Genomic DNA, 23,735 nt, shown 5'->3' on the forward strand with positions numbered 1-23,735 from the left:
ACCTAATCGTGAACCCATTTGTGATTTGGTAATAGGTTACTGAATCACAAATTGGGTATTGGTGCATTAAAAAAATGCTTTTTTTGCAGTCGCAAACGGACCGAATCTGCCCATGGGCCATTAGTAACCTCATAAAAGCTACGTGCATCTGGCCCTATATGTTCCTACTTTACTGGAGGTAAGGTTTATCCCTTCAAGTCTCCAAGATGTGATGACTTCCTGATGCAGAATGACCCAGGAAGGACATCCTCTGGCAAAAAAAAATTTGAATGTGGAGGCTGGAATTCCACCACCTCACGTAAGAGGTGTGGGTGGGAGAGCTCTGAGCTGAGGCCAGCTAATTTAAAATTTAAAAAAAGAACTTCATAAGCTTTGCATTCACAAGGTTTTAACAAGCTGGCTTTAGAACTTTACACCCCAATACTTTGAATCCCATCTAATTCATAGGGTTTAAAGTTGGATTGTGGAAAGGTAATATATACTTTTAAAAATCCACATATTTGTATCAATAGAATCACATGGTTTGCACCCTGAATATCAAAACCAGAATATTGATGGCACAGAATATTGAGGACAGAATATCGAATCCAAAATATTGACAGTTAAGTTAAAAATTGGGTTACTGGTCAGACTATGTCATTCTTGACTATTATTACACATGTGGGGAGTCCTCTCCGAGACATATACCCCAGAGGACTCCGATGGGTGATACTTGCACCACAAAGAACAACATAGTCTGTCTCTGTTAAGCTGTTCAGAATCCCCGACATTATTAAATCTCTTTTGTGTATGAGTGTTAGTGTGAATGAGATGGTTTGACAGGTGAGAATGTAGTGCTGATGGTTGAGTGCGGGGTTGTTTGTGTACTTTACAATACAGTTACAGATGAAGAAACTGTTAGAATCTGCAGCAATGTCAATCTAATCCACTGTTCAAGTGTTAATTCACTGTTCAAGTGTTAATTCACTGTCCAAGTGTTGATATCAAATGTTTAAAATGCTGGAGGATTATTGCACACCAAAATGTTAGAGGCCTTGTTGGCATCTTGGTAACTGTTTGCCTATTTGTCTAACTGTCACATGTATGTGCAGACAATGATGAATTTGTTTTATAAAAATAAATAGCAGTACAATTATAAAATATATTTAAAAAAAAGCATAATATATGTTTATATATTCAATTCAATTCAATTTGACTTTATTTGTTTAAAAGAATCATAACCATAAAAGTACATAAAAAACAGTTCATAATAATACAGTACCATATAAAACATGAATTAAATTTAAGTACAAATTGATTTGCGTAATCTAAAAACATTGCTAAAAAATTCCGAAATGCATGCAACATTAAAAATACCATCTAGTTTCTGGAGTTCCAGAAAGGCAACCCTACAGCGTCTCACCCCCATTTCCCTTAGAATTGGTATAATCAATCTTTTCCTGGCTAGAGTATAATATTTGCAGAAAAATGTGATATGAATATCAGACTGTTCCGATAGATCATCACATGGGCATTTAGACAAATTACAAGACCAAGAATTCATTGCGGGAAAACTTAAGGCCCTAAATGTTTATATAAAGAAAACAACAAAACAAATATATATATTTTTTATTAATTGTGTTGTATGACACTGATATTGGGGTTGTTGTTGCAAATGAGCCTCAAGGGGCCATACTAAAAAGTAGTATAGGTCAGTTTAGAGGTTCCTAATTCTATATTTGCTGTTTCCTCCTCCTCTTGGACCTTAAAACAATTAGGGGGTAGCTTTTTCTTTTTGTGACTTAAAGTAACCATAAAAACCAAGATTGCATTGAACGTGCTAGTGATGGTGAACGTCGCAGTTCCTCGGAGCAGCAGTCCAGCAGAGTTGCAGTCCTTGTTGCAGTTAAGCAGTCCTTTTTCCTGGCAGAGTATCCACAGTACTACCAAAAGGATGGGGAAAAGGGTCGTAGGGGAATTTAAAGACCAAGCCTAGGTTATGCCCCCTTCTCAATACTTTCTTGTGTTAAGAGTATCCACAGTTCCAGAAGTATACTGAAGCGTTGATGTCTGAGGTACTTCTTGTATACACAGTTGTACCTTTCAAGTGGGGAGAAGATTCTAGAGGTATGCCTTCGAAGTGCACATATGCCCTGCCTTCCTGGCCCTGGCCTCAGACTAACAACATGGGTTATGCAGCCCTTTGTGTGGAGGCAGAACACAGCCTATTCAAGTGTAAGTGGGACCTTGCCCAGCTCCTCTCTCCCATCCTGCCAGTGATGGCCCATCCAGTCACACCTAATCTTCCAGTGTGTGTGGCTGTATAGGGGTAATACACAGAGCTCACCCATTACCCACACACAGTCATGTGACCCACAGACCAAATGGCTAAAGGAAGAAAATGCCAACTTTCAAAAAGTGGCATTTTCAGAATTGTATTTAAAAATCCGATCTCACCATAAATTAAGATTCAAAATTTGACTTCCAGAGATACCAAACATGAACTGGTTATCTCTTGCCATTTGGAAATGACACTTCTAAAATGTAATAAGGCAACTTCAATATTATCCCATGGGAGAGATAGGACTTACAGCAGTTAAAATTAATTTAGGATCTGTTCACTACTAGGACATGTAAAATCTTAAAGTACATGTCCTAATCTTTAAATAAATTGCTCTCTGCTCTCAGGTCCGTCCATGGCCTACCCCAGGGGTCACACATGTTTTAAAAAGGACGGGTTGGGCCTAGCAAAAGGTTTATTTTGCCAGACGGAAATGGCAGATTAAAGTACACGCACAGGCTCTGCAATGGCAGGCCTGAGACATGTTTAAAGTGCTACTTAAGTGGGTGGCACAACCATTGTTGCGGGCCCACTAGTAGCACTTTAATTTACAGACCCTGGGTACATGTAGCGCCACTTTACAAGGGACTTACAAGGACATTTAATATGCCAATTGTGTATAAGCCAATGTTATCATGTTTTAGAGAATGAGCACAAGACTCTAGCACTGGTTAGCTGTGGTGAAGTGCACAGAGTCCGAAGGCCAGCAAAAACAAAGTCATCAAAAGCAGGAGGTCGGGGCGTGGCTAGCGGCCGAGAGTTATGGCCGCAGCCTGAGCGAGCTCTGCCTAGCCTGTGGCCCAGCATCCTGATACAGCCTTCGGACCCGGATAAAACCGAACCGGAGTGCCCGATTTCGATCCCTGGCACACTCGTGATGGCTCCGGTGCGATGCTTGCGGGCCGCTGACCCCCTGGAAGTCTTGAGCGCACCCGGACGGTCTTGGTGCCGAGGTACGCAAGATGGCGGCTCTGAGGTATTGAGCGGAGTGGAGACGTGGATTGCTCCCGCCGGAGCCCCCCCTCCCACCAATTGTTGGCTCCTCGCAGCCCGGACCCCTGGAAGCGGAGGTGGAGCGACGGAGGACGGTGGTGGACTGGCCTCCTCCGGTTCCCGACTCAGAGGTGTGTGAAGGTGTCGGCCAGGGGGCGGGGCAGTAATTGAGGCCCCGACTTCGGGGCCTAGCAGCGGCCGGTGTCTGACAGTGTGAGGCCTGCGAGATCCTGACCCTACAAGGGGACGGTGCAGCGTTGCGAGACCTGGAGCGGCGCTGACTGGTGGCGGCCCTTCTACACGGACCCCCCCTCCCCGCGACTCCTGCGGTGCCACAGACGGCCTCAGTGTCCTCCGGGGCATTGCCGAGGTACACTTGGCAAACGGAGGTGAGTCCGCCTCTATTGTACACACAGCTGTCCCCCGTGGCTGATTTTTCGGCTGCGCCCTTGTTGGAGGTGGGGGTAAGCATGGGCGTAAAATCCGCTCCGCTCGCGGATTTTTCGGATTTTCGGCAAATCCGCAATCCGCGAACGCTCGCGAATTTGTCGAAAATCCGTGAATCCGCTCGCGGCGGATTTTTTGCTTGGTTGCGGCGCGCGGCGTGGTGCACGGCGTTCACTTTCCGTCATTTTAGCGTTTGCCGAGTTGTTTTTCTTTGCGAGTGACGCGCCATTTTAGATCTTGCTGCGTGTTCCCGCGGGAGTTTGTCGCCCGCGAATACGTACTCGCGGCTTGCCACCTTGCACAGCACACCTCGCGAGAGTTCGCAATTGCGAACACGTAGTTGCGGCGGAAAGGAACAATCTCGCACTTGCGAAATAGAGATTTTGCAATTTCGCACAAGAAAATCACCAGCAAACAGGATAAACCTTCAGAAAATTATGATTTTTATCAGAATCACTCCTCAGGTTGACATTTGCATGGCCTTTTTTTTTTGCAAGGAGTCCATTTTGGGGGGGGGAGGAAGGAAGTGCCCCACAGTCTCCAACTTCCTGTTCCTGTCCAGCAGGCTCCTCCCAGTGCTTTGTCCATCTCCTGGTCACTTTCATTTGGATCTGGAGCTGGAAGGATTACTTTTTGTGGGTGCTGCTGGATATTTGGATTTGAGGCCTTTTTGACTGTCTTTGGATCACTTTTGGATTAGAAATCAACTTTCACAAGTAAGTTTGTTTGGGGCATTACAGTTGCTGCAAGTAAAATTTTGGAACTTTTTCAGAACATTAAAAAAATTATATTGTGGGTAGCCACAGTATCCAGTAGGACCAGGGTTGGTTAGGGGTGCATGATACAACTGTTTTGTTGAATTTAAACACCATTTAGGCCATGGATGGGCTGGGATTGTGCTGATTTTTGTCCTTTTTTTGGGACTGCTGGTGGGGCCCTTTGCCCAGGGGTGGTGAGTGTTGCATGGGCCTAGTCTTTCTGTGGGGTGTCTTCTTGAATTTAAACATAATTCATGTCATGGATTGGCTGGGATTGTGCTTATTTTATTGTTTTTTGTCGTTTTTGGGGGGCTGCTGGTGTGGCCTTTTGCCCAGGGGTGGTGGGTGGTGCATGGACTGAGTGTGCCTGTGGTGTGGTCTCACTCTCTTTAATGTAAACATCATGGATGGCATTGGATTGTGGTGATTTCTGGCTGTTTTTCTGTTTTTTGGGGGTGTATTGTTGATGTGGACTGGTCATGTGGGTGGTGGTGGTGGCCATCTTGAGTGCTGGCTGCTACAGGCAACATGTGCTTGGGGTGTAAGAAGGGGCCATTTTGAGGAGAGGCAGTGTCTGAGGCCTGCACTTATTTTGCCTACTTTTCATCCATTATGCCCAGGGGTAGTGAGTGTTGCATGGGCCTAGTGTTTCTGAGGGGTGTCTTCTTGAATTTAAACACCATTGAGGCCATGGATGGGCTGGGATTGTGCTGATTTTATTGTTTTTTGTCGTTTTTTTGGGCCTGCTGGTGGGGCCCTTTGCCCAGGGGTGGTGAGTGTTGCATGGGCCTAGTCTTTCTGTGGGGTGTCTTCTTGAATTTAAACATAATAGAGGCCATGGATGGGCTGGGATTGTGCTTATTTTATTGTTTTTTGTCGTTTTTGGGGGGCTGCTGGTGTGGCCTTTTGCCCAGGGGTGGTGGTGCATGGACTGAGTGTGCCTGTGGTGTGGTCTCACTCTCTTTAATGTAAACATCATGGATGGCATTGGATTGTGGTGATTTCTGGCTGTTTTTTTGTTTTTTGGGGGTGTACTGTTGATGTGGACTGGTCATGTGGGTGGTGGTGGTGGCCATCTTGAGTGCTGGCTGCTACAGGCAACATGTGCTTGGGGTGTAAGAAGGGGCCATTTTGAGGAGAGGCAGTGTCTGAGGCCTGCACTTATTTTGCCTACTTTTCATCCATTATGCCCAGGGGTAGTGAGTGTTGCATGGGCCTAGTGTTTCTGAGGGGTGTCTTCTTGAATTTAAACACCATTGAGGCCATGGATGGGCTGGGATTGTGCTGATTTTATTGTTTTTTGTCGTTTTTTTGGGCCTGCTGGTGGGGCCCTTTGCCCAGGGGTGGTGAGTGTTGCATGGGCCTAGTCTTTCTGTGGGGTGTCTTCTTGAATTTAAACATAATAGAGGCCATGGATGGGCTGGGATTGTGCTTATTTTATTGTTTTTTGTCGTTTTTGGGGGGCTGCTGGTGTGGCCTTTTGCCCAGGGGTGGTGGTGCATGGACTGAGTGTGCCTGTGGTGTGGTCTCACTCTCTTTAATGTAAACATCATGGATGGCATTGGATTGTGGTGATTTCTGGCTGTTTTTCTGTTTTTTGGGGGTGTACTGTTGATGTGGACTGGTCATGTGGGTGGTGGTGGTGGCCATCTTGAGTGCTGGCTGCTACAGGCAACATGTGCTTGGGGTGTAAGAAGGGGCCATTTTGAGGAGAGGCAGTGTCTGAGGCCTGCACTTATTTTGCCTACTTTTCATCCATTATGCCCAGGGGTAGTGAGTGTTGCATGGGCCTAGTGTTTCTGAGGGGTGTCTTCTTGAATTTAAACACCATTGAGGCCATGGATGGGCTGGGATTGTGCTGATTTTATTGTTTTTTGTCGTTTTTTTGGGCCTGCTGGTGGGGCCCTTTGCCCAGGGGTGGTGAGTGTTGCATGGGTCTAGTCTTTCTGTGGGGTGTCTTCTTGAATTTAAACATAATTGAGGCCATGGATGGGCTGGGATTGGGCTTATTTTATTGTTTTTTGTCGTTTTTGGGGGGCTGCTGGTGTGGCCTTTTGCCCAGGGGTGGTGGGTGGTGCATGGACTGAGTGTGCCTGTGGTGTGGTCTCACTCTCTTTAATGTAAACATCATGGATGGCGTTGGATTGTGGTGATTTCTGGCTGTTTTTCTGTTTTTTGGGGGTGTACTGTTGATGTGGACTGGCCATGTGGGTGGTGGTGGTGGCCATCTTGAGTGCTGGCTGGTACAGGCAACATGTGCCTGGGGTGTAAGGGGCCATTTTGAGGAGAGGCAGTGTCTGAGGCCTGCACTTATTTTGCCTACTTTTCATCCATTATGCCCAGGGGTAGTGAGTGTTGCATGGGCCTAGTGTTTCTGAGGGGTGTCTTCTTGAATTTAAACACCATTGAGGCCATGGATGGGCTGGGATTGTGCTGATTTTATTGTTTTTTGTCGTTTTTTTGGGCCTGCTGGTGGGGCCCTTTGCCCAGGGGTGGTGAGTGTTGCATGGGCCTAGTCTTTCTGTGGGGTGTCTTCTTGAATTTAAACATAATTGAGGCCATGGATGGGCTGGGATTGGGCTTATTTTATTGTTTTTTGTCGTTTTTGGGGGGCTGCTGGTGTGGCCTTTTGCCCAGGGGTGGTGGGTGGTGCATGGACTGAGTGTGCCTGTGGTGTGGTCTCACTCTCTTTAATGTAAACATCATGGATGGCGTTGGATTGTGGTGATTTCTGGCTGTTTTTCTGTTTTTTGGGGGTGTACTGTTGATGTGGACTGGCCATGTGGGTGGTGGTGGTGGCCATCTTGAGTGCTGGCTGGTACAGGCAACATGTGCCTGGGGTGTAAGGGGCCATTTTGAGGAGAGGCAGTGTCTGAGGCCTGCACTTATTTTGCCTACTTTTCATCCATTATGCCCAGGGGTAGTGAGTGTTGCATACTTGCATGTCCGTAGTCTTTCTGTGGGGTGTCTTCAATGTAAACATCAAGGATGGCATGGGATTGTGCTCATTTTTCTGTGTTTTGTCGAATTTTTGGGGTGTATAACTGAACTGATGTTCCTCTGTCTTCCATTGCTTTTAGGTGCACAAGAAGACTCAAGAGAACCACCAGTGCCAGGAAGAAGTCCTGCAGCGGTGTGTGCAGCATAACGTCACGCGACGTCACGTCTGGACACAGAACCCTCTGCAACTCGTGCAACTGCTGCCTGCTGACCTGCTCTGAAGAGGATGGCCCCAAAAAAAGTAACCCGTAGCTCCTCTAGCAAGAAAGGTGCCAGTAAGGAGCAGAAGAAGCAAGTTACCAAGGAGACTGGTGTGCCGCCCGCCCCTTTTTTTGGGAGTAAAAAAAAAAGTATGCCTGCAGCAGCAGCAGCGGGATCTGCTGGGGACCAAGCTGGCAGCACCCCCCCGCTCCATTGGGCTCAGTGCCACCACCACCACCACGCCAACTTAAGTCCAAGCCCTTGAGTGCTGCAGAGGCAGCCAGTATAGTTCTTCAATCACCATCGACCAGTGATGTTGGCTCATCGCAAGAAAGCAGCAGCAATGTCCCTCAATCAACACAGGTTGTTGTAGCTCATCTGACGAGTGTTGAACAACCACAGCCGCAACAACAATCACATGTGCAAGTACAAGCCCAAGTACATGTGGAAGGAGAGGCAGCGCAAGGAGATGCGCAAGCAGAGGTGCATGGAGGGTCACAAGTGCCCACAATAGTTGTTCCTCCCGAAGTAGGGGCACATCAGGAAATCGACAATCAAGGCGAGGTATCATTTGAGGAAGCCACTCCTCCTGCTGATCCTTCATTGTCTTCCACAACCCTAGCAAGGAAGAGATCAAGGGTGGTGTCTACATCCTCTTCAAGCACACCTCCTTCTGATGATACGGATCAAACTTGGGAACCAGCACCACAGCCGTCTGAGAGTGAGGCACACCATGATCCAACAAAGGTACTTAAGCGTAAAAGGAAGCTCGTCCAAAGTCTCAGACTTATGGAGTGTGATGAGGCTCAACAAGAAGTGGCGGATACTGCTGCTGATGAAGACTCTGCCAACGACGACCCAGTCATCATAAAGGTCACTGCAGCCCCAGCGGGCATGCAGCAAACAGACATTTTGACCCTAGCCCGAAGAGCTGCTGCGCGTGATGATGATGATGATGATGTTGTCGATGAGGAGGCAGTGGAAACACCACAATCATTGGAGTTAAGTAGTACACCAACTCGTCCCGCTTCCATATTTCTTTCTGGCAAGAAGAGACCTTCGTCAACCTCGACCTTAATTAGTGGCGGTGAAAGTGGAAAACGTACAAAAGTTGGGCAATCCAGATCCTCCACTTCATCTGGCATTAGCTTCATGACCACCACCACCAGTATCGCCGCCTCCTCCAGGTCCCACAGACACTTCAAGTCCCCAGTTTGGGACTTCTTTACTGTTTGTCCCAAAAATCCAAAGTTTGCCATTTGTACCCTTTGTAAGCTTGCAGTTAGTCGTGGTAAGTCAGGTACCAACTATGGTACCGGCGGCCAGAGTGGTCATCTTGAGAGAAAGCACGCTGTCAAATGGTTTGCGCACCTAGCTGCGATCAAGAAAGGCCAAAATCAAGGAAACGTTGATGTTTCATCTGATGTTGACGAGCAGGAAGAAGACGTGTCAAACACTTCCCTTACACCCAGTACCCCTGTCAGCAGCACACCCAATGTGAGGCACACTAAGAGTGTTGGAGCGAGTGAGACACCAATGCACAAAAGTTCACCAGCGAGCAAAATTGGGTCAACGAAGTCATTATCAGCCCGTAAATGCTTGGTCCAGGGCAACATTAGAACAATGCTTACTTCAGACGTGCCATATGAACGCAACCACCCACTGACGCGTCTGTATAACACTAAGCTGGCTAAAATGCTAGCTGTGGACCTTCTACCTTTTTCTTTTGTAGAAGCGGTAGGTTTTCTTGAATTAGTTGCAACGCTCTGCCCTAAATGGAAGGTTCCGAGCCGGTTCTATTTTGCCAGAGTTGCGGTTCCAGCACTACATGAAGATGTGCTGCAGGCGATTGGGGCAGCTTTGCAGAAGAGTGCTGTTCACACAATACATCTGACAACAGACATGTGGACCAGTGGCCCAGGCGATGATTACATGTGCATCACTGCACACTGGGTCTCTTTTTCAGGTGTTAAAGCAAAGCTAAACGCAGGTGTTGACCCGGACCAAGTTTTCAAAGCTGCTCGGAAACATGCAACACTAGCCATGTTTGGCTTGGAGAAAAGTCACACAGCAGAAAACCTTTTGGAAGAGTTTGACAAAAAGGTCTTGACAATGCTATCCCCCCTAAAACGCAAGATTGGTTATGTTTCCACGGATAATGGCGCCAATGTAGTTAAGGCCATGTTCCTTGGTGACCATGTTAGAGTGCCGTGTTTGGCGCACTGTATCAACCTGGTAGTTCAAAAATTCTTGAGTGATAAAGAGAGTCCAGCGTTCGAGGTAATGGCCACCTGCCGCAAAATGTGCAACCATTTCAGCCATTCTTTTAAGGCCCGGAAGCATCTGCGGAGACTGCTACTTCAACGTGGAATGCCAGTGAAAGCACTCATCCAGGAGGTGGCAACACGTTGGAACTCAACCTTCTACATGCTTGAGCGTCTGCATGAGCAGTATACGGTACTCGATCACTATTTCTTGACAGAGGCTACATCTCAGAAGGAGGACCTGCGGATGAGTAAGGCGCAATGGGACATAGTTAAAAGCCTGACAGACATGCTTCGTCCTTTTGAGTTCTTCACGCGTGCAGTCAGCCAGGAGGACTGTAATTTGGGAAAAGCTATCCCATTGTTGTGCATACTGGAGCACCAACTGATGGCGGTTTCTTCTGAGCTTGAAAAAGATGAAAAAAAAAAAAACATTTCATTTTGTCTGAGAAATTATTACATCGCCTACGTGGTGATGAACGTCTTCAAAACATCAACTCAGATCAGCATTACATTTGTGCTACTATTCTGGATCCACGCTACAAAAAGGCGCTGGCAGACAACGCATTCTTTCCTTTCGCTGATGCAGATGTTCAAAAGTACAAACATTGGTTAGCCTGGTCAGCCAAGAGGTTTGAAAAAGAACGGCAGGTTATTGAAGGAGAAGCCAGTACATCAGCATCAGCATCAGCAGGCCATCCGCAGTCACAAGAATCCACTTCTGCACCTGTGGCTGGGGCACAAGTGACCTCTCACCCGTTAAAGACACCGGCAACTGGATCATCTGCACCACACACAATGACAACACTAACAGTGGCTGGGGAGGAGGATTGGCTAAGTTTGATGGGGTATGGTTCTCGAAAAAATGTCACAGGCACAGCAAAAAGTAAGCAAAGTGGAGGAACAGTTGATGACCTTGAGTCGATGGTGCAGGACTATCTGAATGACTCAACAGAGGTCTTCCTTAATGATGAGCCATTGCAGTATTGGCATGGCAAAAAACAATTGTGGCCACAGCTCTTCAACCTGGCTATAAACTATTTGTCTTGCCCACTCGCAAGTGTGTCTTCTGAACGTGTTTTCAGTGCTGCTGGTGGCATTGTAACTCCCAAACGGAGCCGCCTCTCGCCCAAAAATGTGGAGCGGCTGACAATGATCAAGATGAATCAGCACCTCATACCACCAGATTACAAAGTACGAGAAAGCACGCCGCATGAAGACGAGGAGGGCAGCAACGTAGATGAGGGGATTTTTTCTCTGTGTGGTGCCACTGACCTCATCCAGCCTGAATTCGCAGAGTATGATGACGAAATCTTGTTCTTATTCCCTGACACCGAGCCCTGAAAATGAGACAATCAATCAAGAACTTTCTTTTTCGTCCTTATTCACTTTTATTCCTGTGTGCTTTGTGTCTCTCTTTCTTTGTTTTGCACAGTTAATTTAATTCAAACTTTAATCACCTAATCCCAAAAACAAGACCATCATCAGAACTGTCTTCACTTGTTTGCTTATTGATTTGAAGGTGCCGCAGTCTACATTCCTCAGGTTCACAAGTTCTGAAGAACATGCTCCTCTATCCTCCTCCTCCAGACTGTGATTTCCCTCCAAGCAGAGTGCTGGATTACGCACAATGAAGAAAGACTCAGCACTTGTGGGGGTGTTGTACTTCTTTGCGGGTGAGTTGACGGTTTTGGGCCCATTGCTGTGAAGCTCTAATAATGGACAAAAGTGTTTTGGACCAAATATGAGGTGGAAATTTCTTGCCGTTTTTGCTGACTTGCTTGCCTTTGAGGTGCTCTTTGGCGGGGTTCCGGGGGTTTGTGTGTAATTTTTGGTGTCTGTCGAAGCACTGCTGCGACAGTCTAATCTTGATTGCATTTGCTTTTCAGGAAATCCGTGGTGGAAAACAGGAGTTATGATGATTGATGATGACGACCTAGCTGCACAGCGCCGCGTTTGGACCGAAGGCCGAGAGACATTGTAAGTATGAGATTTAGCTTTTTCGCTGTTTGGGGGTGTTGTGTCGGGTGTTTTTTTGCGGGTGGGTTGGCGGGTCTTGCCTGGGGCATTCCTGGGAAGGTCTAATACCGGATACAAGTGTTTTGGACAAAATCCATAAGGAACAGCCTTTTTTTTGCCATTTCTTCAGACATCTTGCTCAATGTAGCGTTTTGGGGGGCTTCCTGCTGTTCGTGGGTGGGTTGCGGCCGGGGTCTCTGTCGAAGCACTGCTGCGACAGTCTAATCTTGATTGCATTTGCTTTTCAGGAAATCCGTGGTGGAAAACAGGAGTTATGATGATTGATGATGATGACGACCTAGCTGCACAGCGCCGCGTTTGGACCGAAGGCCGAGAGACATTGTAAGTATGAGATTTAGCTTTTTCGCTGTTTGGTGTTGTTGTGTCGGGTGTTTTTTTGCGGGTGGGTTGGCGGGTCTTGCCTGGGGCATTCCTGGGAAGGTCTAATACCGGATACAAGTGTTTTGGACAAAATCCATAAGGAACAGCCTTTTTTTTGCCATTTCTTCAGACATCTTGCTCAATGTAGCGTTTTGGGGGGCTTCCTGCTGTTCGTGGGTGGGTTGCGGCCGGGGTCTCTGTCGAAGCACTGCTGCGACAGTCTAATCTTGATTGCATTTGCTTTTCAGGAAATCCGTGGTGGAAAACAGGAGTTATGATGATTGATGATGATGACGACCTAGCTGCACAGCGCCGCGTTTGGACCGAAGGCCGAGAGACATTGTAAGTATGAGATTTAGCTTTTTCGCTGTTTGGTGGTGTTGTGTCGGGTGTTTTTTTGCGGGTGGGTTGGCGGGTCTTGCCTGGGGCATTCCTGGGAAGGTCTAATACCGGCTAGAAGTTTGTTGGACAAAATCCATAAGGAAACACCAGTTTTGGCACTTTTTGTGAGTTAGGGTTCGTTAGGGTTAGCCTAGCAGCAGGATTGCATGTGTTTAGGGGGGTTCTATTGCAACGCGGTTCTGTTGTTGTAGAGCACTGTTGGAGCGATGCTGGCTATGGATACTTTTGCTTGCAGGCAAGTGGTTTGAATGAATACAATCCACGGTCTGTATTTGGGCCTACTGTTACTTTCAAAGTACGTTTTGTAACCATTTTTCTGCTAGGCATCGTTTTTGGAGATATGATTGGGTTCTTCTACATTTTTGCGACTGGCTTTAGTAAGGGTCTTGGTGGGAGCATTGCTGGGAAGGTCAAATTTTGTTCTAAAACACAGTAGTACACCCACCTTGAGGGGAAAGATCCGCTATAATATTTTGGCCATACTTATTGATCCTTAAAAAGGTGACTCAGACAGAGCACGCAATTTCAAAAATATTGTACTGTCTATTAGGGAAATCAAAGTGTCACTTTTTGAACCACACAGCGTACATACCTTTTATTTATTTATCAGTGGTATTGTAATAGCACTTCCTGTTTTCCGTTCAATAATTACAGGCCGGGTTTCAGTCAACATCCGCCAGGCAGGCAGTGGACAGGGTGTCTCTTCTGTCAGTGGTCACCACCACATTGATGGACGAAGCGTCAGCTGGAATGGAGGAGTGCCGCCAATAAGAGGAATTGTTTGCTGCATGCAACTTACTTACCAATTTCAACAGGACAACTCCAACAACATACGCAATACAGATACAGTATCCATTGTTGTCTTTTATTCTATGAGTGTGACTGCATGTGCTTACCTTTAGTTTGTAACCAAAGATTGTCTGTAAACTCTGTATCTTCAATTATTGTTTGTCCATGCTCTGCTTTTTTTTTCTTCTCTCAACAAAACCTACCCAAAAAGAAACCCCCATTCCCATCCATTTTACAAACCCTAACCCTCTTCCCCCGGGCTGTGTTGTTTTGCTTGATGTCTGACTAAAATGACATCAATAATTCCACACACTTGCTGGGGAGGATAAGGTGATAGCAGCAACAGGCTGGTGAAGGAATACGAGGATATCTTCTAGACTTACTCAGCTTCAGTACTATATCTTCTAGTAGTAGTGCCAATGTCAAATAAATTCAACGCAAGTACTAGTTATACTTGCAAGCAAATACTTTACCATTTGTTAGGCTACATTATGGCACTGTTCTAGTGTACTGTCACCTGCTATTTTCTCGATCGTACCGTAACCGTTGTAATGCTACAGTAAGGAGGACAAACAAGGTTTCGTTTTCTTTTTTTCCATAGGCATGCAACTGCCACTGTGTCACACCACTAGTACCACCGCAATGAGGAAATGTCACCCGCCCAGGATTGACAACGTTAATCCCCATTTCACCTGGAGCCAGCCCTGGGCCTAGCCCTAATTTCTAACACAAATTACAGGTAAGATAAGCATTTGGTGGGAGGTAGTATAATGGAGTATTATTTCGGAGTAGACAAGAGATTGACGGTTGTACTACTAAAGTCCTACGACTGTTCAGGAAAACAAAGTTACTGTTACACCCCCGCCCCCCACCCACCAGACTGAAAAGCAGTAAAAAACAGGTATGGTCAGATAAAGTTGAAAAATATATTTATTTAGCCCTAACAAAATAATCTCCCTCACCCACCCTAACCCCAACGATTGTCTCTGAAACGTCCCAAAACGATCCCAACTCCCAAATCCCACCCCCCAAAAGTCTATAAAAAAAGGGCAAGGGACACTCCACTACTGGAGGGTGCTGGTGCTGGTGCATGATGCGGCATGGGCATCATACTCCTTGCGGAGGGTGGCAAGCTCGGAGCGGAGGCCCTTAACCAAGTTCTTATACCTCAGGACCTCCTGCTCCAGGTTGGACATGCGGACTCGTAGGCGGCGTTGGCGTTCCTTGCAGCTCCTGTGGGGGGCAGCTGGTATTTCGGTTGCTTGGCGGTGGCGGTCGGCTTTCTTAGCCCGGCTCGGTCCCGCTGGCTTAGTCACGGAGGAGGATGCAGTGGTCACAGTCGAGGATGTTGCCCCGCTCGACTGCGTGTCCTCCTCCTCCTCCAGGGCCACCAGCCGCCGATACTCGGCGACTGTGGCCTCCAGCCTCCGTTGCCGGGCCAATCTAGCCTGCTCCCTCCTTGTTGTTGATTTGGAAGGAGCAACTATATGAAGAAAGAAAGACATAGTCTGTAACCAATGCTCCTTATTAATAACACAAATTGATTGAGCCGAAAGTTGGGTCACAGAGTACAAGTAGCAAATTGAAAGCACAGTACATAACTATTGAGGACAGTATCTATGTAACCTCCCACTTCTGCATCCTTGCTCTAACAGTAGTGGTAGTTTAATGAACTAATTCTACGACCACTATGGACTTCCATTACAGTCGACTATGACAGTACACCAGTCTTATTCTTCTTCTTCTCTCTTGTTTAGGGAAATGGGTACGTTATCTTATGCAAGCCGGCAGAATGACATGGACACAGCACAGTGAAGTTGCACCCGAGAAAAAAAGTTGCACACCATGATGATTGAGACAGACTTGCGTTACTGTACCGGTCCAGTACATGCAGGTGGTGAAGCTATTACTTTTCTATTACGGGTGGCACTGAGAATACTCTGTTACAAGGGCTACTGCTTAATTAATTTACCTTTCACCCTACAGTGCAAATGAGTACTAGAAAAGGAAACTGAAGAAGCTAACTAATTTGATTATCTATCACTTCACATGGGACGTATTTAATGACAGATGAGATGACTTTAGGTGCTTTGCTTAATATTGAGTGAACAGTGATACACCCACACATGAATGACGTACTACAAGTAAACTAAAGTTATTAAGAGAGGTACGGAGTGTCCACCGTAATAACCAGATATATGCTGTGAATGCAAACGCAATACAAAGTACTGCTACTATTCATGGTAGTATTGGACACATTTACAATTTCTTTTCCTTGCCTTCCCTGCACTGGGACGGACGTGCGGGTGCGGTGGTACATGCTCTTCAAGGTAACACTTACTTCACCTGGCGACCATCTACTCTCTCTAGATACACATGTGCTATGTAAGAGTCAGAGAATACCATGCTCCAGGCATCCATTCAGTCAAAGTATACGCACACATACAGTTTCTGTTTCACCCACCCAGGCTGCTGTCCTTCCACCCATCCTTGCTTCATCATTGACCCAGCCATGCACCATACCATATTCTTTCCTTCCCAGCCACCTCGGGGGCCAAGCAAACACATATCGTTCTTCTTTGCCAGCCATCATACAAGTTCGCGTCCCACTTACTTACACCCTTCTTTCGCTTTTCGTTCATCCCATCCATCACGTTCGTCTAAGAACTTATTGGGATTCTTCTCACCAAAAACTTCACAGCTAAGTCGAAGTACATTTCGAGGAGGCTACTACCTGGTTGATTTGTAATTGTAATACACCCGTGCAGAAAGCACACTATGCAGTCTTCAATCTCAATAAGTAAGGAATATATAGCTTACCTGTTTCCGCCACCACCGTTTGATCCCCCACAGGAACGGCCACCAGCTCTTCTACCGCCGCCTCCTCCCCAGAGGCCTCCGAGTCCAAGTCCAACACAGCCACCTCCGCGCTGGCCCCGTCACCAGATGTTACACCTACAAAGTACATTTAAGAATGTTAATACACCACTCACTACTATATAATATTTGGTCTAGGAGAAATGTTAAAAAAACAGAATACAATGTAATAATTTGTGACTGTCTACTCCATAGTAAAAATGTCCCATTTTCCAGGGAAGGCTGTTGTCTTGCTGCACTTTTATGCACAACTGATGAATGCTTGCTTTTGATTTTTAACACGCACCACTTTTTCTCCTAACAGACAGAAGCTTGACTCCTGAGTCCTAAGAACACGACCAGGATCAAGTTCAAACTAGGTGAGAGTTCGGCTCGACCACAAGAAATGTGTCCAATTAATCGTCAGCACTAACCACTTTTCCGTTTACAGTTAAATAGTTTTATGACAAAGTAGATTTTAATAAATGTGTTTACTTTTAATAAAGCTTTTACACTTAAATAGACTCTGTGGTTTTTGTTCCTCTAGACTAGAGTGGATGAGCTAAAGGTTTTGGAATTTTTGCAAGCATGAGTGCCTCTGACACTTCTTGACTGTGCTGTGACTCCGTACTACTCTCTTGTCCTGCGTACGATAATCTAGAGATCATTGGGGATCTATAATCGGTGACTTCGGGAGCTGAATGACTCTGCCACACTATCTAGTCAGTAAGGAGACAGTGCATAGAGGTATTGCTGAATATAATGGGAGTCCAATGGAATTGCCAAATGTCCAATCTTAGTTAGCTACACAGACAGACTAATAAGAATAGTCTAGTAATACCACAGGGAGTCATATTCGAGGCAGGATAAGAATTTATATCCAGTCTACAAGAAGATCAAAGACGATTTAGAAAAAATCGAATGAGGAACGCTAGGAAAAAATAGGTACTGTTTATTAAAATGTAAACTTACTGGGGCCAGCAAAGGAGCCCTCGCCTGCCCGATCCTGGCCTGCATCCTCAGCACCCTCCTCCTGTGTCCTCTTGCCCTTGGGGGGAGCTGATGTACAACATGAAAGAAAGAAAAACCAGAAAACATGGATGAGATTTTTCAACCAAATCAAACATTTCAAAAGAACAATAACAACATATTTTGGAAAAATAGCAAATAGATAGACAACTATTCCACGGGATCTATCTCATGTGGTATACTACGTTATTCGTATTGCCTGATTTGCGGAACGTTGACTTAGAAAGTTCCTATGTAACTCAATAAACAGACTACTAAAGAGGTTTGCCTAGGCCTGGCACTGCAGGCAGCAGTGCGCAACACGTGACAGACAAAGTCCATCCTGCTTGCAGATCAGTGAATACTCAAACTATCAATCCACCCGCCACCACCGCCACTATTTCTTCTGATAGCCATGTGACTGTCTAAAGGAAGGACTGGACTTCAGTCTGTTGGGGCTGATTTATAAGTCCCTTGCGGAAGTTGCGGCTGATTTTCCTCCATTGTTGCGTGCCTTTTCTGACGCAGCGGCAGAACAAAAGACTCGCCATGGTGTTGGTGCGGCGTATATATTAAAAAAAAAAACACATATGGGCATATGGGCGATGCATCACGTTGTAAAGCCCTGCGCCATCAGGGGGCGTTCCGGCGCAAGGGAGGGCGTACCTGCGCAGGAACGAATCCTAAAAGTGGCTGAGGGAAATCTACAAGATGTCAATCAGTCACTTTTAGGACAATGATGCATGACTCAAACCCTGCGCGCTTGAAGCCGACGTACGGCTTGATGCAGCATTGGGGAGATAGGGTACCCCAGAGCATTGCTGGAGCTGCGCCATCGTTGGCACGCAACTCCAGCAATGCGCTGCCTTTACGGCACAGATGCGTAAGGCTTCTGTGACGTTTTGGGCCAATGGGTGGTGGTGGCATGGCACACAATTACTGCCGCATCCCTGCTACTTTACAGGGATGCGCCGGTAATTGAAAATATGACCCTTACTGTCTAGCATTACGCAGTTCTTTTCTTTACAGTACACTCATACATAATTTCTCAGGCCAATGAAATGCTTCTGAACACAACATACAAAACAAAGAAGCATAGTAGCAAGCAAGGCTACTGAGAAGGAGAGCAGTGCACCTGAAATGCATAGAAGATTTTGAAATATAATTTACCTCAATGTAATCGGCAGCATTATTGCTCTTGGTAAAGAACAAAGATTTGCAAATAACAGAGCAGGATAAAACAGAGTAGTAAATGTACTACTACTACTACTCACCAAGCCCGGGGACCTCTACGCCGAGCGCGTCCAGCAAGTCCCGCTCCCGGTCCATGACATCGGTCCAGCGGTGGGTGGCCTGGTTATATGTGCGCCGGACCCCAGAGATCTTGTACATGGCCCGGCACACCTTCTCCCACCGCTTGCGACGCTCCCGGATGCCATAGCCGGTCGCGATCTTGCCGCCTCCCAGGATCGTCTTGGGGAGGCGGCGCTGGACGTGGAAGATCAGTGCCGCCACTTCCTCCGCGCTGAAGATCTCCCTCGGGACCACTTGCTCCCCCCTTAAACGCCCGCACGGGAGCCGGGCACGGGGTGCGGGACCCTTCCCCTTCTCAGGGTGCTTCCCGGCTCCCTTTACCATGGTCTGGGCAGAAATAAACTTAAATGATAAAGAAGAAATAGAATAGTGAAGAAGAAAAGAAAAGAGTTTAAAAAAGTAGTTTAAAAGTAACTAAAAGCTGCAGAAAATACAAAAATATAGAGCTAGAAAAATAGAGGGTTAGATAATAAGTAAAATTAGATCAAAAAAACTTCAAACAAGCAAAGGATGGCAGAGATTGAGAGAGGATAGAGAAAGCATGCCCAGAACCATAGCAATGAATGAGAAACAAGATGGCCGCGCCCGTTCACGACCGCGTGGGTAAGTTCGCGCGAGATTTTCCTTGCGAGTACGCGCGAAATTGTACTAGCGAGCAGCACACTTTGCGAGATTACACATAGCGGGCGGAAACGGAATTACGTCACGCCAACAAGATGGCCGCGCCCGTGTACGACCGATAGGGTAACTTGGCAAACGTATAGCTAGAAGCGCCTCGCGAACACGCGCAAGATCACGCGAACATACACGTCGCAACAAAAACAATTTTGTATTCGCACGTATTCGCGGCTTCCGAAATCGATCTCGCACGGATTCGCGCCCCAAAAAACGCGCGAAATTGCAGAAAAAACGATTTTAGCTAAACTGAAAGCAATGAGCAGGTGCAAAAGTTCAAACTTAACATTAGTAACATTCAAGGTAGTGCTTCCTGATGGGCCCCTCCAGAGTTTGCAACTATTCTATGACCCTGCTATGACCCAAACAGCAGGCTCATAGAATAGCACCATAAAGGTCCTGTGAAAAAAAAATTTCACTGCAACAAAAAGCAAATTACAGATAAGGAAGGAAGCAGGTGCCAGCCAGACTGGAACTTTCAAAATTACTGACACATTAATGAAACACAAATTAATTGATGGCAGTTGAAGAAGGGCAGGTGTGCTTGCTTTTTTCAACCACCATAATCTACAGTGATAAATAAACCTAATAGGTGCCAGTGAGGATGTACTAGAGGGTGGCATGGGTGTCCCAGAGGGTGGCAGTGGTGAAACAGAGGGTGCTGTGAACCTGTGATGATAAACCAGACGTAGAAACAACATAGTCGCGGCCGTTGCAAGCCGAAAAGTAAGTTCGCAATTGCGAACTTGTCCCAAAATCGGCGCGAACACGCGCCAACACAAAAAACGGAAAAATCCGCACATCCGCTAGAGTTCGTGGATCTTCGCGGATTGCGAATCCGTAAATACGCAAGTTCGCGGATTGCCAATCCGCAAAATCCGCCCATGCTTAGCTGGGGGCCAGGTGCATACTGACCCTCTACAATTTGTGGCGCTTGTGGGCCGGCTGAGGAGCTGTTTGTGTCCCCACTCCCACCCCAGGAGAGACTTGACTGCGACGAGGCACTTTCGGCCTCATTACTTCACCGCGAGGCTGACTGCAGGCGTCCCCCAGTTTTGCTGACTCTGGGACGGAGTGTTGATCGGTGGGCCCTGACGTGTTCTTGCGGCTTGGACTGTGGTGCCTGCCTTCATTGCTGCATACCGCTGACGCAGCTTTTGAGGTCGCCTGCTGTTAATGGGCCTCTGAGGCGCCCGGGCCCAGCGCTGAGTTCCCCAGAGGCCTGTTGGGGGTGAATTCAAACCCCACCAGAAGGGTTTTTCAGCCCAACTGGGGGATACAGGAGCGTCACAGCTACTATCATTGCACGCATACCTGGCTCACCTTCCATGTCGACGAAGAAAATGGCGACAGGGGGAAGAGGTTAGAGGAGTAACCCACAGGCACAGTTGTCCAAGTTTGCGTGGAACAAAGGCTGAGAGCGGACAAAGAGGGCGCAAAAACGTTGTCCACCCCAGCTAAGGAACCTACGCTGCACGACGTCCTGGCGGCCATAGGGGGAATGCGTACCTCAATGAACTCACTCACGGTGGAAGTTTCCCTGCTCCATGCGGACTTTAAACAAATGAATGAGAAAGTGAGGGAGCTTAAGCTGGTGACAGCGGCGCTACAGGAGGACACTTCCGAACTGCAACGGCAAATGTCCGACATGGAAAAGAAACAGACTCGAATGGCACAACAACTGGACGACTATGAAGGGAGGGCCCGCCGGAATAACATAAGAATCCTTGGTGTTGCGGAAAAAATGGAAGGGCCTGCCGTGGACCTCTATGTGGAGGAACTGATCACGAAACATCTAAAGCCTAAGGCGCTCTCTGCCTATTTTTCCATCGAACGAGCTCATAGGTTGTCAGGCGGGCGACCCAAGCTTGGGGCTCTGCCGCGACCCCTGATTGCGAGGGCTTTTAATTTCCGGGACAGGGATAATATCTTGCAGGCCTCCAGAGCAGGCCCCCCACTGAAGATTGACAACTATGAGGTTTCCTTCTTCCCTGACTTTACGGCGCGGGTCCAGGCCCAGAGACACAGCTTCCAAGCAGTCAAGCAGGAACTCCGCAGCAGGGACATCAAATATGCAATGCTTTTTCCGGGCAAATTGAGAGTTGAATGGGACTGTAAACCATGGTTTTTTGACTCACCTGATGCAACTTGGGAGTGGCTGGAGGGATGGACAAAGGTCGGTGATGCGAATGGCACCCGCCGCAACAGGGTAGACCGGAGGAACGGTGGAGGGCCAGACACCCTGGCGACGGAGGCCGAGATGGAAGCGAGTGGCCTGGCCGAACAGGACTGAGTAACATTCACCGCCTATTGTTGGACAGGTCCCGGGTGCCATTCGTGAGTAATGTGCGGGGGTGTGTGGGGGGGGGGGACCGTCGGGGAGTGACTATGACAAAATGCCTGAGTTTGAAGATTTCGGGGTTGTAACATGCCAGATTTGCGATTTGTCAAGACATGTCATGATACTTATTTAAGGGTTGTGTTTAGGACTAAGGCTGTATTTTATTGTAAGAAAACAAGCATAGGGTTGGCTCTAAACAGCAAGGCTGAGCCTAAATATCAAAACCCAAAAAGAAATGCCAATGCTGATAACTTTTACTCATACAAGCAACTCCTCATCCATATCAAGAAAGTAAATTCATGAAAGGGTATTGCTACTTAGTCGCAATTTTATTTTCAGAAATTCAATAATTCATTACAAAAAGATTTTTTACTTTTTCATAAAAAAGAGAGAAGCATTAAGAAAATTGAAACAATTATGGACACATCACACTGAAATTTAATAACTCACTCATATCACAGTCAAAAAACATTCACCACATTCATACCTGAATCAAAACATACCACATACTGTTATTACAAAGAAAAACATTCTGCTATAACAAAGAAAGAATGATAACTGGATCTGCATTGGTTGTACAATAATTCAATACAATTGTTTAAACATGGTACATTCCATTGGATTCCTGAATTTTATACCATAGAAAGTTTTTTAACTGGTAATGTACAAAAGATTGTCTGGAGTCTTGAGGTAATAAAGACTCATAAGCAGATTGGTAGAAGAATGGCCTACGCGTTTCGAATCTCCTTTTAATCAACAGGGATTCTCGTCAGGGCCTCACAACACTGTAGAAGGTGAAAAAACACATGAAATATAGTGTAAGGCAAAGAAATACCAAGTGAAGAAACTTCAAAATTCAGAACTGGAGGGACCACAGGAGTCTACAACTCAGCGAAACACACTGTTTTCAAGAAATGGGCTAAAGTCTCTTAACCTCTTGATAATTAAATGGGGTGTGGCCAACTTATCTGAGATTTTAAATTGCGCACGTGGCACCTCTTACACACTAACTTTATGAATACTTACCACCCAACGTGTTGTACATGGATCCTATGGGGGTGGGAGCAGAATGGGCTTCTCAAAAAGTGACACAGCCAATGAATGTCAGGGGATGGACACCACTTGGTCGAGATTTGGGACGCATAAATAAAAATGCGTAGACCTGTATGAGGTGAAACATACCATAAGATGCGTGTCTTATAATGCAAAATCGGCTATGTAGCAACAGGATACGCCTTATATGAACTAAACTCGGTGTCCGAGTACAAATACCTCGTTTATTTAGGAGCCAACGACCACATGTGTGGAAAGGATTGACCTTGGTGCACTGGACGGGGGTTGTCTCCGGTGTCACTCGCAGGGATAACCACAATGAATTCCCGGTGGAGCGAGGGTAGCAAGTAGATTGGATTATTCCTACATGACAAAAAAGGGGAAGGATACGTTTCTGTTTTAAAAAAACAATTTACCAAGACGACTCTGGGTGGCGAGGGGGTTCCGAGACAAAACAGGAACCGAAATTTTATCTCTATATCACCTTTTAAACAACTGGTTAATTCAACTTTGTTCTCCGTTGCAACTGGAGGGGTGGCAGCGTCAGCACATACCCGCTTGTATGCGTGTGCTGAAAGACAAGAGGAACGGCAGACTATTAGAAATGCCGTAAGCACTGTTTGTGGTTCTACATAGCCAAAAACAGAGACACGCAAAGAGGGTCTAGGGTTCTCATTTCTGAGCGCAATTCTTACCGGTATGCCGGAGTGTCAATACATGGCGATGTCCATCGGCGTCTAACTGCACGCTAATCTCTAGCGCATGCGCATTACCTAGCCAACTAAAGTTCTCCTTTATAAGGGGAAATGTGCGCTTGCGCCTAGTCTCAAGGGGCGGGTCTGATGGAATCAACTATGGGGGGAGTGAACGAGGCTCAGATCGTCAAAATTTGGAAGTAAACAATAACAGATGGA

This window comes from Lissotriton helveticus, chromosome 4_1, assembly GCF_964261635.1.
Source record: "Lissotriton helveticus chromosome 4_1, aLisHel1.1, whole genome shotgun sequence".
Taxonomy (NCBI): domain Eukaryota; kingdom Metazoa; phylum Chordata; class Amphibia; order Caudata; family Salamandridae; genus Lissotriton; species Lissotriton helveticus.